The following is a 16,192-nucleotide window of genomic DNA, read 5'->3' as shown; positions in this document are numbered from 1 at the left end:
TTAGTGTTGTCAGTTAGAAGATGGGCTGAGCAGCTAGCTGGCTGCTCCTGGTGGGGCTTGCTGTAACTTCTACTTATGGACTTAATAAATTACATCAAACTCAACTCCGCTATGTCTACTATGTCACCTGTACACGTGGGACCAGCCCACTACATTTTGACGATGATTTTGATGGGATTTATCCTCGTTCAACGTGCAAACTAAGTGGAGTTAAGCGAATCACCTGAACACGTGGGACCAGCCCACTACAGTTTATTTCCAAAGAAAGCAATGACATGTATCACTTTCTTATTGTAATACCCGGAGTGATGATTATTAACTCCTTCATTACTCTGTAATTCCGTTCACAGTTTTTACAGTGCAAGTGAGTGATTCCTTATGGATGAGTGACTGCATGTTTAACATAGTGTGACTGACTTGGGTAGTATTTAGTTAATCCGCCCAGTCTCTTTTCTTTATTTACTGCAGGTATCATACTGTGGCACTGGGTTCTTGCATGAACTGTTCCTAGGAAAGAACTCCAAAGAAACAGCAAGGTAGGCTTCTTCTGGGTGCAGTTGGTTACTAAACTTTTGTGTATTGTATTTTCCACTCCCCAATTCCTTCGGTGTGTGTCTTGAGGAGTTGTGCTATCTGTTCTACGGTTGGAACTCCAAGGGGGATGGTTGGACTATCTTCATTTCTCAAAACGAGAGGAACCAGGAGCTTTTTTAGGCAGGTCCAGCACACCTACCCCCTAACTAAACTTATTTATTAAAAAGATTGTGTGCAGTTCATGAGAAGAAGTGGGAGTATTCAAGTCTATGGAATACCCTTGTTTTGGAGGAAGTGCCCTCACACTCCCTGAAACGTGTCATGCTTCATGATTTGGGCCTGCTCGTCATTGGGCCGGCGCTGCAATGTCCGACGGGTACCCGTCAAGGGTCTCTTTGGCATAGATATTTTTGATGAAGCTGAATGGTGCATGGGGGTGTGTAGAATGAAGTGCATAGTGTAGTAACATAGAGAAGGGTGCATTAATATAGCATTAGGAAGGCCCTATTACCTACATTTTATTTATGGGACTTGCTAACCTAACTAAAAACAATGTGGTCCAGTCTGGATTCAATGGTTCTATATGGTGTGTGTGTAGTGAGCAAGGTCAACATGTTTCTTGCCATTGTTAGCTCCTAAAGGGTTTCTCTGCAATTCACCAGGACCGGTTAATTAGGAAAATATCCAAACTCTTACTCTACTGCAGGACTGGTGCCTTACGTGAGGAGAAATGCTGTGTTTATCAGCCTTGCATGTTAAGACAGGGTAAGTTTTACCTTGTATTATGTGACCTGAAAGAGAAAGCAACAGAAGGAAAACATTGTAGAAAGGCATGCCAGAAAGCCTCAAAAGTGCATTATAAAAATGTTAACAGGTAATCAATTTCACTGTCCATCTAGCAATGATACTTCGTCGGATCTGTGCCGAAGTGGAGTAAAAAGTTTAAGTGCAGAGTACAGGGCCATCCCCGAGATGCGGGTGTATGTTACACTCGTTAGTTAAAAACATACAAGACAGACAAACAGACCCACACATAGGTTAGTGCAGCGCAAAGTACTGCCATAAGTGCCTATCTCTAGAAGGAGTGGTTGACATGTACAAGAACAGATGTTGCAAATGCGCTGTGTGTGTAGCCCGTATTGGACAAGGAAAGGGCACTCACCCCACAGTTGAAGGTCTGAGCTGATGGGAGCGTTTAGCAGAGCATGTTGTTCACTCACGACCTGTGAGGGGAAGAGAAACATTCAAAACGCGACAAAATGTCATATTTAGGCTTGTGTGTTCTTACCAGGATCGGCGGCATGCACCTTCCAAGTTGCGTACTCACAGAGAGGCGGCGTGGTGACTAGTCCTTCTCTTACCCCAGCTCTGTTTCCTGTACTGGGACGTGCTCGGGCGGTTCTTTATGTATGTTTTTCCTGTCAATGGGGGAAACAACTAGTGTGGAAAACTTAAGTGGCAATGTTGGGTATTTCGCAGAAATGCGATGTCATGGGATATCAATACAGAGGCACTGACTTCGCTTAGCATAAGCAGAGTTTTTTGGGGAATGTCTATACAGGATGTTGTATATTACCAACGTCTTGCTCCTATAACCCGATGTTGGTATATTACTGGCTAGTAAGGTGGAACACGTAAAGGATATGCTATATGTAAGTGAGTAGCACCAATGCTGTTTTGTAGGATGTTGCTCGTATGCATACAGGCAATGCTTAAAGATGTGGTTCGAGCAGACCTGGCTCCTACTAGGTAGTGTGGATTCTCTGTAAATGCGTACTCATATAATTGTGCATTACTAGTGTCTGTCTAATGACACTTGAAATAGTGATGTAATATATCAGAGGCTTGTTAGGTGAATCACAACAATGCTGTGTTGTGGGGATGTTGTTCCAAAGGTAATTTGAGGTAAGAATGCTAAGTCTGGTTGTTTTGCATTATCTCTATCTTGTGTAAAACACCCAAAGTCGTTGTCGTATGTGGCTTGTGGATGGAACCCCTAACTGTCTACACGAAAGAGCAGGACTTGATTTTCCTGGTTAGTTTAGCTTACCCCAGGGGATGTCATCATTCAGACCCATGGTATGGGATGCGAGCCTGAAGACCAAGTTTTGATCTTTTCTGAAGAGGACTTCTTTATGTATTTGAGGGTGGGACTCCAGGATGGTCCAATGTAAGTCATTGGCTAAGTGGCTCATTGATGTAAAATGGGCACACATCTTTTTTGTTGCACCTGATGTTACTGCAGTGCTCTGTTATTCGGTTTTTCACTGGACGAGTCGTCATACCCACTTATTTGAGTTGACAGGGGCAGGTGATGAGTTAGACGCAGTTGCATGTATTGCAGTTGGGATGTTTGGTTTGTGTCCATGTGAGTGTCTCAGTCAGTGCCCCCGATTTGGTTGCACTGGTAAGTGGACAGACTGTGCATGCCTGCAGGGGAAGAAAACAAGTTACTTACATGTAACTTTGGTTCCCCAGTATTGGTAACTTTCATAGATTCCCATGCTTTGTATCATTCCCCCGTTGTCGGAATGGGAGCCTCGAAAAAATAAAAAAATACCATAGCAGTAAGTACAAAAGAGAAAACAAGGCCTAGGCCTCATCTCATTTTGTAGCTTGTCCACCTCTTTTTGTAAAAGAGACCAAGAATTCTGTAACAACCAATCAGAACAGCCTCACCACTTAGAACCCTCCTGAGAGAGCCTCAGAGCCTCAGATTTTCGTAGCCGTTGTGCAACAGCCACTATCTCAGTAAAAAGGCCGAGCTTTCCCAGGGGAGGAGGGTGGGTGCACGGGAATCTATGAAAGTTACCAATACTGGGGAACCAAAGTTACACGTTAGTAACTTGTTTTCTTGCCCCAGATTTGGAACTTTCATAGATTCCCATGCTTTGTATCAGAGTAGCTAGCAGTAAGCCCTAAAAGCAAATTTTGTTATAAGAATATCACCACCTTGCCACATAGATACTCACATTGGAAAACCAAATATATATATACTTGGTACATTAGCAAGGACTATCACAAGTGATACAAAATGTGCAACACAGGAAGGAGGGATTGTAGGGAAAGCTCACCTCTCATTGAAAAAGATTCTTTAGGACTGCCTGTCCAACAGCTGCATCATTCTTCGTAGAAGAATCCAGGCAGTAGTGTTTCATGAAGGTATGCGTTTTGCTCCACATCGCTGCCCTGCAGATATCCTTGACAGGGACTCCTGAAAATAGAGCCACTGACGATGCCAAAGATCTTGTGGAATATGCACAGACTCTTCTTTCGAGCAGTTTGCCCGCTTCTTGATGGCAGAACTGAATAACACTGGAGATCCAGGGAGAAATGCTGTGTTTGGACAGCGGAAATCCCTTCCGCGGGGCACTGTAGGAGACAAACAGTGGTGAGGATTTCCTAAAAGGTTTTGTGCGCTGCAAATAGTATTTTAGACACCTCTGAACGTCCAAAGAATGTAAGGACCTCTCCGCTGGAGTGGTAGGTCGCGGGAAAAAAGACTTCAAAATCAATGGTTCATTCAGATGGAATTCAGACGGAACCTTCGGGATGAACTTTGGATTCGTTCGCAGGATCAGGACATCCCACTTGAATGGTAGGAAAGGCTGCACGATTGTCAGTGACTGGAGCTCGCTAATCCGTCTGGCCGATGTCAATGCCAACAGAAGATCTAGCTTCCAAGGCAGGAATTTAAGGTCCGGTTTGTGAATGGGTTCAAACGGTGCTCTCATTAGCTGAGCCAAGACCAAATTAAGTTGCCAGACTGTTGGAGGAGGACAGATTGGAGGAAAAACTCTGAACAGACCTTTCAAGAACTGCTTGACAATCCTAGCGGACCAAAGCGAAGGACCTGAAGACGTCCGTCTGAACCTCAAGATGGCTGCCAGATGAACCTTAACAGAAGAATGAGCCAATCCAGATTTAGCCAGCGACAGGATATATGGAAAAATCTGATGCCGAGCTGAAGTGTAAGGGTGAAGATGTTGTTTCTGACACCAGAGGCAGAACCTTTTCCATTTTGCCCTATAAGTTCTGTTCGTACTTGGAGTACAAGCTTGAGACAAGATGTCCCTACACTCCTTGGTGATGTTCAGATTCTGGAATTCCCTGTACTCAGGAGCCACGCTGTCAAGTGAAGTGAGCTCGGGTCCAGATGGAGTACTTGACCCTGAGACCTCGTCAACAGAGTAGGAACCAGTTGCAGGCGAATTGGATGGTCCTGAGAAAGCAGGAGGAGTTCTGTGTACCAGAACTGTCGGGGCCACGCCGGTGCAATCAAGATCATTCTGCACGGCTCCGCCTTGGATTTCCTGATCAACCTCGGGATTAGGGGTATCGGAGGAAAAGCGTAAAATAATGCGCTGTACCAGGCAATCGAAAGCGCGTTCTCCAGGTTTGCAAACAGGTCTATGGTCGGGGTCCCCCAGACCGAGAACACCTCCTCCAGAATGGTTTGGTCTAACTCCCATTCGTGACTGATCGATTTCTGACGACTCAGCGCATTCGCTGTTATATTGAGCGAACCTGCGAGGTGTTCTGCTGTCAGAGCAATATTGTGAAGAATCGCCCAATCCCAAATCAGTTGAGCTTCTCTGGAGAGGATCTGGGATCTTGTCCCGCCCTGCTTGTTGATATAGTGCATGGCAGTTGTGTTGTCCGTCCGGACCAGCACTGAACAATTCTGAATTTGTGGCAGAAAAGCCTGCAAGGCTAATCAAATGGCTTTGAGTTCTAACAGGTTGATGTGGTACTTGCGTTGAACTGAATCCCAGTGACAGCTCACATGCAGTTCCTGGAGCACCGCTCCCCAGCCTTCTAACGAGGCGTCCGTGATGAGAACCATGGGAGATGGAGGTAGCGTGAATGTTAATCCTTTTGCGATGTCTTTCACCAACAACCAGCCGCATGCTCTTTTCAATGCTGGTGTTACCGTAATCCTGTCATCGAACGAGCCCCCCGCCTGGTACCATTGCTTGTCGAGCTGCTCTTGCAGTGGACGCATTCGCAGCCTGCAATGTGGAATCAATGGTATGCAGGATGAGATCGATACGAGCAGGGACTTGTAGAGCCGTACTGACAGGATTTCCTCTTTAGCAAGAGGCGAGCCGATAGCATCAGATTGTTTTGATGTTCCTCCGTTGGGTAAGCCTTGCAGCGTTTCGTGTCCAGAATGGATCCCAGAAACGTTGCTGACCTGGATGGTTGAAGAACCGATTTGTCCTTGTTGAGCCGAAGACCCAGGTGGTTGAACAGTTGGATGCAGGTCGTAATGGCCTTGGAAGTTCCCTGGAAAGATGGAGCCTTGACCAGCCAGTCGTCCAGGTAGGGAAAAAACTTCCAGAGATTGCTTCCTGATGAATGCTGCCACCGGGGCCAACACCTTTGTAAATATCTTTGGTGCAGACTGGAGACCAAACGCCTACCTCGCCAGATCGGAAGCGGCTTTTCTCCGTACTCGGAGGACGCTATCCATTTTGAATGCCATTACGGGACGCTCTCATACACCAAGGCAAGCTTTGAAATCGATAAAAATACCGGGATAATGGAAACCAGCTCTTATATTTATGAACATTGAACGCCTTTCAGAACTCTGGATTTATATGTGAATAATTACATTGATGTATGCCGAAGACTTATGAAGGCACACCTTGCGTTTCTCTAGACTTTTGTTTTCTAGCCATAGCCCTGAAGAAGTCTTTTTGGTCACCAGACCAAGACGAAACACGTGTTGGCAGCGGCTAATGTATGTTCTCTTGGTGAAGACTGGATAATAAATGAAGACGAAATGAAGACTAATGGATTTATTGGATTTAGCTGATGGACTATGACATTGATCTTTAGCTCAGGATATACCCCTTGTTCCACCAAAAGAAAGTACTTTGAACTGAAAATGGCTCTTGCCTACTGTGAAGTGCAAGTATTGTCTGTGAGCTGGATGGATCGGCACATGAAAATAAGCATCCTCTAAATCCAGAGTCGCCATGTAGTCTCCTGGATTTTGTAGACGAAGAATATCCTGGAGAGTGACCATCCTGAAGGATAGTTTGATGAGATAGGTGTTGAGCTCCCGTGGATCTAATATGGGGCGCCATTTTTCTGTTGTTTTGCGAACCAGGAAGAACCTGGAATAAAACCTTTTCCCCCTTTGTGAGAGAGGTACAGGTTCTATTGCCTCCTTGATGAAAAGCTGGTGGGCTTCGAGACGTAGCAGTCCCAGATGTTTCACGTGGTTGGTGCCTGGAGCTATGTTTGGAGGAAGATGTTGAAATTCCAACGTGTGGCCACTCTGAACGACATTCAGGTCCCACTGGTCTGATGTAATAAACTTCCAACTGCTTATACAATGAGAAATCCTGCCCCCCACTGATGTCATCGGAGGGGTAGGAACAGTAGAAAGAGCCGTGAGGCCGCTATTGTCCTTTGGAGTTATCCCGTCCTTGACGACCTTGACGCCCTCTCTGTGATTGGCGAGAGAAAGACGCCGACTGGCCTTGGCGTTGATTGAGTATTGGGGTTTGTAAGATTGGGAGGATTGCGAATATGATGAGTACCACTGTTGGTTGCCCCCTCTGTATGAGGAAAAACCTCTCCCTCTCGCACTTTTGAATGGAATTTTGCGGTAGTTCAAAGACCCCAAGGACTTTGCCGTATCCGTGTCTTTTTTGATGCTTTGAAGAGCTACATCCACATGCTTTCCGAAAAGCATGTCCCCATCGTATGGCTAATCTAAGATCTTGTTCTGGACCGCCTGGCAAAACCAGGTCGCCGGCAGCCATCCCTGGTGCCTTAACACAGCTGAACTCGCCAGGGCACGAAAAGCAGTAGTCGCTATGTCCATAGCACAATTTATCACCTCCGAAGAGGAACGCTCTCCTTCCATCAGAACCTTCCTGGCCTCATCTTTCACTGCCTCTGGAAGCTGATCCACAAATGGGGATAAATCGCACCACATCTGGCGATCATACCTGCCCAAAATGGCAAGAGCATTAGAAGCTTGAACTAGAAGGCTGGCCATGGTAGAGAATCTTTTGCCCACATTGTCCAGACGTCTCCCTTCTTTGCCTGGCGGTGTTGTAAGTGGCTGTCGATGGATTTTTAGACTTGCTTTGTGCCGCTTGGGAAATGACGCAATCCGGTTTTGGTTCTCCAATTAAGCAAGCTGGACTGCCCTCTGGCGCTTTATACTTCTTCTCCAGCCAGGGAAGAACAAGAATGAATGTTGCAGGATTTTGCATGACCTTAATACCTTCTGACCATACATGCTCTATTATTGGGATTGACCGAACAGACTTTCTGTAAGGTTCCTTGAAGTCATAAAGGAAACAGTCTGTCTGAACAGTAGTAATCGGCAGGCCAAATCTCTTAGACGCCCTCTCCATAAGGTTATGGAAACCTTCAATGTCAGCTGGAGGGGAGGTAGCAGTGTCCGGCACTGGTGCATCCGGATCCTGAAGGTCATCATCATCATAACCTCTATCTGGATCATGAGGAGGATCTTCCTAAAGATTTTCATCAGAGGAGATATCGTCATCTTGAACGGCCACAATCTCTTGGTAACTCTCTCTGGGTTCTGGTTCCGCAACTCGTGAAAGCACAGGTGTCACTGCCACCGCAGGAGTAGTAGGAATAGATGGAGAAGGAGAACGCTCTTGTTGTACCGCAGTTTGCGATGGAAACCGCTTCCTATAATCCTGCAACATTAACTGCAAATCCGAAATTAAAGAAGACGGCATTGCCACCATATCCTGCCGTAAGTTCTGTGGAGGCCTGTCTTGTTGGACATATTGGCGCCCTGTATCATAATATTCCTCAAAATCTGTATCCTGACACTTTACTTGTAAGTCCAATGGGCTGTAGGCATCCCCATAAGGACCGTCATCACCCTCGTTGTCAGACTCCTCATTGAATAACAGAGTGGGAGGCAAAGGTGTTACTTGTCTAGGAGAGGTCATCTCAGGGGTTATTTGTTGCCTTTGTATGGAAACCGAACTGTCGACGGGACAGTCGGCGGAGGAATGGATCTCGTCGACGGAGTTTCCATCGTCGTCGACGGTGGGTTGATCGTCGACGGTGTCGTCGGCGAGCTCGTCGTCATCACCATTAAAGCTGCCGTCGTCGTCGTCGTCCTCATCATTGCCGCTGCCGTCGACACTACCTTCACTGTCATAATCGTCGATGTCGAGAATGTAGACACCATCGTCGACGAGCCGGAAACAGGCACTTTAAACATCGACGGAGTCACCGTCGACGGTACCGTCGACGGACCTATACGAGAACTCAGGTCTTTCCTTGAAGCTGTCGTCAACGTACCTGCTGATTTCGTTGTCGACGGACGTTATTTCTTGTCATGCTTTCCTTCCTGAGGGACAATAGAGGGTTTTTGTGCCTTCATTCTCCTTCTGAGATGGTGGAGAAGTAACAGAGACATCTTTTCTCACTTTCTTGGCTGTGTCTGTCTCCGCAGCCTGTCCCAGCCTCTCCTTTTCACCTCGGTGAGGAGATTTAATGGGACTAGCCCTTTCAGACATATCAGAGGTCTTTTGTAAGGCTTTGACAGGTGGCTCAATAGAAGTAGAAGGGGATGACCTTTCCCTCTTTCTGGATCTTCTGGAGGACGCAGCTGAAGAAGAGTCTTCGTCGTCAGATGAAATAACTTCCTTACGTGATTTCATCTTCTGCAGCCAAGTTAACAGGCGGCTCTTCCTGTCTCTCAAGGTCTTAGTCGAGAAAGTCCTACAGATCTTACAATCTGTGGCCTTGTGGTCCGGGTACAAGCAGTAGATACAGTCATCATGCTTGTCCTCCACAAACAGCCTCTTTTTAGAACAAGTAGCACAAGCTCTAAATAATGCCTTCTTCTCCTTGTCAGACATTGTAAATTTGAAGAAAATGTAAAAGAATTCAAGTTGAAGAGAAAAATCTGAGCAGAGCTCAGTGGAGACTCCCTTCCACAACGTGCAGTAGAAAAATCTGAGGCTCTGAGGCTCTCTCAGGAGGGTTTCAAGGGGTGACGCTGTTCTGATTGGTTGTTACAGAATTCTTGGTCTCTTTTACAAAAAGAGGTGGACAAGCTACAAAATGAGATAAGGCCTAGGCCTAGTTTTCTCTTTCATACTTACTGCTATGGTATTTTTTTATTTACCAAGGCTCCCATCCCGACGACGGGGGAATGATACAAAGCATGGGAATCTATGAAAGTTCCAATACTGTGGCAAGTGGCCAACCAGCAGGGGCAAATTCCACAGTTGTAGTTGTTGTTGGGGCCCATTCCCTTTGGGTCTGGTGTTGATCAGCATGTCTTTAAGATTTTCTGTTATTTTGAATGTGAATCTCGGGGCCTGGGTGATAGTTCGCCCATTTGAAGACTCCTCCAGTGCTTTTTTATTACCATCCTGTTCATGTTGGACTCAGGCGTATATGTAGTCACACAGGTTAGGTTATTCAACTCGGGTTTGGGATGTACTTCTGGAAGTGCCTCTCTGCTATTATTTCGAGCTCTGTTCTCTGCTGTCTTTATGTTCCTCATCAGATATTCTCATCTGGCTAGGTGGTCTGTGAGCTCAGGGGACTGGTGTTAGAAGTCATTCAGATTGTTGCAGTTACATCGTATGCGTAGGTACTGCCCATACGGTAAACTGTCCCAGAGGGCTTTTGGATGGAAGCTACTGTACATTAGGGGACTGTGACTCTCTGTAGGTTTTTTGTATGTTCTGCTTTCCAATTTGTCAGGACCCAGACTGACCATCAGGTCCATGAAGGGCAGTGCCTGGTCTGAATTTCAGGTATGGGTTGAGGCAACCAACCCAGTCAACAAATGGAAGGATCATCTTTTGACCCCCCTACCAGAAGATAAGGAAATCGTTGATATAACACCACAAGGGGATATTCTCTTTGTAGGGGTTTGTGTCAGTGAGTGTGTTTAGCCTCAAAGTCTGACATGTACAGACATGCCAGACTTGGGGCGAATGTGCTGCCCATTGATGTCCCTTGTATCTGATAAAAGAGACGGTCTCCAAACTGGAAGACATTTCCAGTTAGTGCTATGGCTGCACATTTCATTATGAAACTAGTGGGTGTTTTTTCCATCCAGTAATTTGATCTTAAGATTTCCTCAATGACTTCCAGCGTTGCTTGTTGGGGGATATTGGTGTGAAAACAATTTTGGGCCACACATTTGCAATTAATAGTCAGCCTATCTCTGAAAGACAAATGATAAAACCCCACTGAAGTTATTGTGCAATAGAAAATATTTGTTGTTAGCATTTTTTAAAGAAACCAGTATATGTTGAACATTTGCATATGACAAAATTGGGAGCTTTTTAGAAGACAACAAATAGAAAGGTGCAAGTCAAAGCATTGATTCAAAAAATGTACTTACATTGCTGATGTGCTTTATTTCAGCCTGCCCTCAAATAGCAATCGATCTGGACAAATGGAAGGAGAAAATCTGACTTCAGAGTATCAGTTCCAGATTATAGGGTTTTCCGATCTTCCACTGATGAAAATTCCCCTTTTTATTACATATACAATAATTTACGTGATGACTTTGATTGGAAACCTTCTTATCATGTCAATAGTATTCTCCAGATCACACCTGCACACCCCCATGTATTTTTTCCTTATAAATGTTGCCTTCGTTGACATCACTTGCATCTCACTCACTTTCCCACATATGCTGATACACTTCTTTCAGACAGGTACTCTAATTTCTCTCACCAAATGTCTGCTGCAGATATATTTCTTTATCCTCTTGTTGGTGACAGAATTCCTTATTCTCACAGTTATGGCCGATGATCGGTATGTGGCCATCTGTTACATTACATGAGTATCATGAACAAAAACATGTGCATACAGCTGGCCACTGAAAGTTGGCTTTGTGGTATCGTGATCCCTCTACCCTAGACTGTAGTACTCTCGAGGTTCTCCTACTGTCAATCCCACACCATCAACCACTTCTACTGTGATTTCACTGCCCTGGTGAAGCTATCTTGCACCAGCATCCACGGTATTGAGATACTGACCTATGTATATGGATCTACTTTTGGACTGTTTCCTTTCACTTTTGTCATTGCATCTTATCTCAAGATCATCTCGGCGATACTTAAAATGAAGTCTACAGAGGGGAGATGCAAAAAATTTTCAACCTGTGGTTCCCACCTCACTGTGGTTATTTTATTCTTTGGGTCTGTTTGTTCTACGTATATGAGACCAACATCAAATATTTTAATAATGGAGAACAAGATGTTGGCTTTCCTATCCACGGCTGTTCCTCCACTGTGCAACCCTGTCATATACACCCTAAAAAACAAAGAATTTACAAATGTCCTCAGAAAGACAAACAAAGTAGTATTGACAACAGGGCCAAAACAATCCACAACTTTTACAAGGCTTTCAAAAACTGTAAGGTGAAAATGTAACTGTAAACTGTGGATATAGTCTTGTACAAAGAAAACTTTAATACTCAGTGCCAGGTGTTTGGGTGATTAGTTATAACAATTATATCATGCACATAAATTAGGGCTAGTCATGTGTAGCACCTGCTGCTTCCCTTTTCCTTTTGTCCTCCTTGCTCTGCGTTTACTATTCCTGGTTTGAGGAGCCAGAAAGGCAGTTGTATGCAAAAGTAAACAGGGTTGACTGGTTGTGCATACTCTCTGCAGTTTTTCCTACTTATTCAATCTCTAACACCTCAGCAGCAAATAATAGTATTTGGCGTCCTTAATTTGGGAGCAATAGGTCAATGCTGAAAAGTTATCAGCGGTCAAAGGGTGTGTGATCTTACTTTGAATACTTTCGGCATTTTAGTGAAGTGATGGTAATAAATAATGTAATGTAATAATGTTCAAAAGTAGTGTTTTTGTGGGCATAATAAACTGGCATTTAGATGAAGAAAAACAAAACAGCCACAAATGTGTGGGCATTGCACATTTGCCATAACAGATAGCTGAGAGCAACACAACAATTAAATGTGGTAATAAAAACCTTATCTGATACAAGACAGTTATTAAGTCACTACAGGTTTGATCTTGGGGAGATCGGAAAGTGTATCAAAACAAGAGATGACAGGAACATGATCAGATATGAAAAAGGAAACTTGTGTGTGAAGAGAGTAAGCAATGTAGTAGGGACCGGAAAACACATATATCATTTATTCTGGTTAAAAAGCAATGAAAAGAGGAAAGAAATAATGATTCTAATAAATCTGGGTGACAAGATTGCCATAAAAGCTTTCTTAGATTTATCTGGTTTAGATTTAAATTTAGATCTATGATCCTAAAGCAGATCATGCTTTTCATTGAAATCTCCTTGTTGGACTGGCATTTCCTACTGTGGTACTGGTTGTTCCTTCTTCCCTTATCGCACCCCCCTCTCTCTTTCCGTCTTTTATTAGTGTCATCCTCAGGTAGATGAAACAACACGGCGTAAATGAGACATGTGAGGCAAGAGGATATGGACTTGGTTTTTTGTATTTATTGAGTAGGTGTACATTATTGTAGGAACAGTCTTGATAAGTCCTTGTCGGAGGCTGAGGAAGATGGGCAACAGGGGAATGGTCTTCGCCTTGGACAATTTAGGCCGGTGTCTGGGGAGTGTTTCCTCTTCAATGGCAGCTGCTTTGTAATTAGGGAGATCCCTCAATCATGGGGTATGGTGGAGAGGGTTGCCTCAAAATTAAAAAAAATAAAACAGAGAATACGGTCACTACAGTGTGGTGTCTATGAGCAGGGATTGTGCTCCCTTCACCGCACCCGTGCAATAACCTCTCAGAAGTGCAGTCATTTAGCGTGTACCTCTCAACCACCAGTGGAGTAATGCTGTTGCCCTTAGGGAAGACACTTGCCTGGAACCACAACTCTTCTGGGCCGTGTGCAGGGGGTGTAGCGATGGCTTCTCCTGGATGGGCAACAGCAGTAGCACCAGGACTCTCATCAGGCTGGCATGGTGTTTGTTCCATGGCTCCGATACTGCTGTTTAAGGGGTCTTGCTGTTGACCTCTCTCTCTCCGGTGGCTCCCTCTGATATTGGCGGCGTCCTGAATCCTTGCACTGGCATCTTTGGTTGCACCCTCGGCTTGTCCTTTTGTGTTTCATCAGTGTCTTCCGTACAACGTATCTCCCATGCTTGTGCGCTGGCCTCCTCTTTATATGTTCCAGCACCGGCCGACATATTGTTTTCTTGTGCGGCGGTCGGTGCCATATTACACTGCTTTCCCATCAGGTATGGACGTTCAGGCCATACTGATAAGGAATATCTAGAGATGAAGTCTACGGGCCGATTCACAGAACTAACTTAAGACAAAATCCTAAACTTACTACTTTTGGTATTCACAGAAATTAGGACTTTGACAGACTTAAGACAGACTTAAGACAAAATCCTGACTTAAGTCTGTCTTAAGTCTGTCTTAAGACAAACTTAAGACAAAATCCTAACTTCTGTGAATACCAAAAGTAGTAAGTTTAGGATTTTGTCTTATGTTACTTCTGTGAATCGGGCCCACAATTCCCTTGGAGTTTTCCAGGAACATGGTAGGTCTAGTAAGAAAAAGGTTGCAAGGATAGGAACCAACCTAGGGCCTCATTTATGAAGGCCTTGCGTCAGTTTTGCGCCGCCGGTGCATCACTTTTTGTGACGCACCAGCGGTGTAAAAAATGCGCCTCGTTGCGCCATATTCAAAAAGTGACGCATCTAGGTGGATGCGTCACTTTTTAAACCCCTGAGCCACTTTATACCTGCGTCAGGTATAATGTATGCAGAGGGGGCGTTCCCCCGCAAAAAGCCTCGTAATAGTGACGCAGTGAAATCTATGAGATTTCACTGGGTCACTTTTAGGACGCTGTGGTGTCAAAATCTTGCGCCTGCCTCACAGCAGGCGTAAGACTGACGCAAGCCCTTTCACATGGGGCTTTCCCCATGTGAAAGGCCGCATTGATGGAGTTGCGTCACTTTTGTGACACACTCCAGCAATGCGTCACTTTTGCGCTTACAGATACGTCAGAAATACTGACGTATCTGTAACTCCTTGCGACATACATTAAATATGACGCATCAGGAATGTCGTAAGGAGTGCGCAGTGAAAAGTGACGCATCGCTGTTTTCACGCAGCGATGTGCACTTTTCATAAATGAGGCCCCTAGTATTCTGGGGTTGGTGTTTTTATGGGTAGTTAACCAAGTGAGAGGGGCATGTCAGTTAATCAAAGGAAAGTCCGTCCCAGTAGATAATATTGGAAGGCCTCCACAGGCCACTTAATAGCTAGACACTCTTTTTCTATTGTGGCATAATGATGTTCCCTAGGAAATAGAGATGAACTACGGGGAGCTCAGTGATGGATTTGCTCCTGAAAAAACAAGGGGCGCAGAGTAAATCACAGACGGACATATTAAAATCGATGCCCCAGGAAGCACTAAATAGCTTGCCAAAAGATGATAGTACATCAAATGCAAGTAATCTTGGGAGTAGTGAAGAGGTGTCTGAGCCCTTGGAGTATCAACCGAACACCCCCACAAACCCTGCGGCCGGAACTGTATGTATTGCAATTGATTCCACTTGCTCCCAGCTAGCCTCAGCCGCTAAAACTGTAAGTACCTCTGTTATAGTTGAGGCTGAGCAGCTTACTCATCCTGACGGAACTGTTGATTTGCTTACTAATGAAGAGCAGGGTTTGGAAGGGCGTTGTATGTCGTTCTCTGGGGAAGGCGAAAATGTATTGGGGGTACAAGATGAAACAACCAGCATGACTGCGGAGTATAGCCAGGATGCAACCCACTCTTTATCTACCGGTATATCGATTATACCAATACAAACTATCCCTGACGGGGCCATAAGCACTTCCCCGGTTTTGCTGCCCCCAGTGGTTATTGTCTCTGCTACGGCAAACAGTGCTACATATGACCCTACACTTGGTGTAAGACCCACAACCTTAAAGGTCAATTTACCAACTGAGGGGGATAAGGAATTAAGCGAGTTTTACTCTTTCTCCGATGAGACCGGTGCCGAGGCTGTGGAGGAATGGTCAAAGGAATTTGAGTCCACAGGGTGTTCGGAGGATGATGAGTCTGATTTCCTGCCCAACACTTCCGAGGACAGCTATGGTGAAGAGAGTTTGAATGTTAACACAGTCAGAGTTAAAACAAAATCAATACCCAGAGTCAAACAGCGAGGCCCGGCTGAGGGCCACCCTATATCTAGGCCGCGGTTGAATCTGAGTCAAAGCCCTGACAACTCTGGTACTCCTGAGATTTCACAAACGGCTGTTGAGACCATCTTACAGGCTATTGCTGCACATAGGGGAGAGACAGCCCTAGACAGCAAAAGATCCCGAGTAGCACTTCGTAAAATGCAAGGGGGGGGGTCAAGAAGCTTTCTAAGTCCTGCAACCTTGTAGGCGAAAGAGTTACTGAGATGGAGGCCAGGGTTCTTTCGAATGAAAACAAGGCTACTGCGAATTCTGAAAAAATCAAACTTCAAGAAGCAGAACTAACCGACATAAAATGGAACCTCGAAGATTTTGAAAATCGACAGCGTCGAAACAACCTACGCATCTTAGGAATTCCAGAGAAAGTGGAGGGGGAAAATGCACGGGCATTTGTAATAAAACTATTCAAAGAGTCCATGCCCGAACTTAAGAACTGGAACTGGGACACCGAAATCCAGC

General features: G+C 45.1%; 1 pseudogene; it reads left to right on the top strand.

Annotated features, from left to right (window-relative positions):
- Positions 1–10,969: 10,969 nt before the first annotated feature.
- LOC147700626 (olfactory receptor 1G1-like) lies at positions 10,970–11,946 on the top strand (annotated as a pseudogene).
- The last annotated feature ends 4,246 nt before the right edge of the window (positions 11,947–16,192 follow it).

Source organism: Lissotriton vulgaris, chromosome 7, assembly GCF_964263255.1.
Source record: "Lissotriton vulgaris chromosome 7, aLisVul1.2, whole genome shotgun sequence".
Lineage (NCBI taxonomy): Eukaryota > Metazoa > Chordata > Amphibia > Caudata > Salamandridae > Lissotriton > Lissotriton vulgaris.
This window is presented reverse-complemented; position numbering and strand designations above follow the sequence as displayed.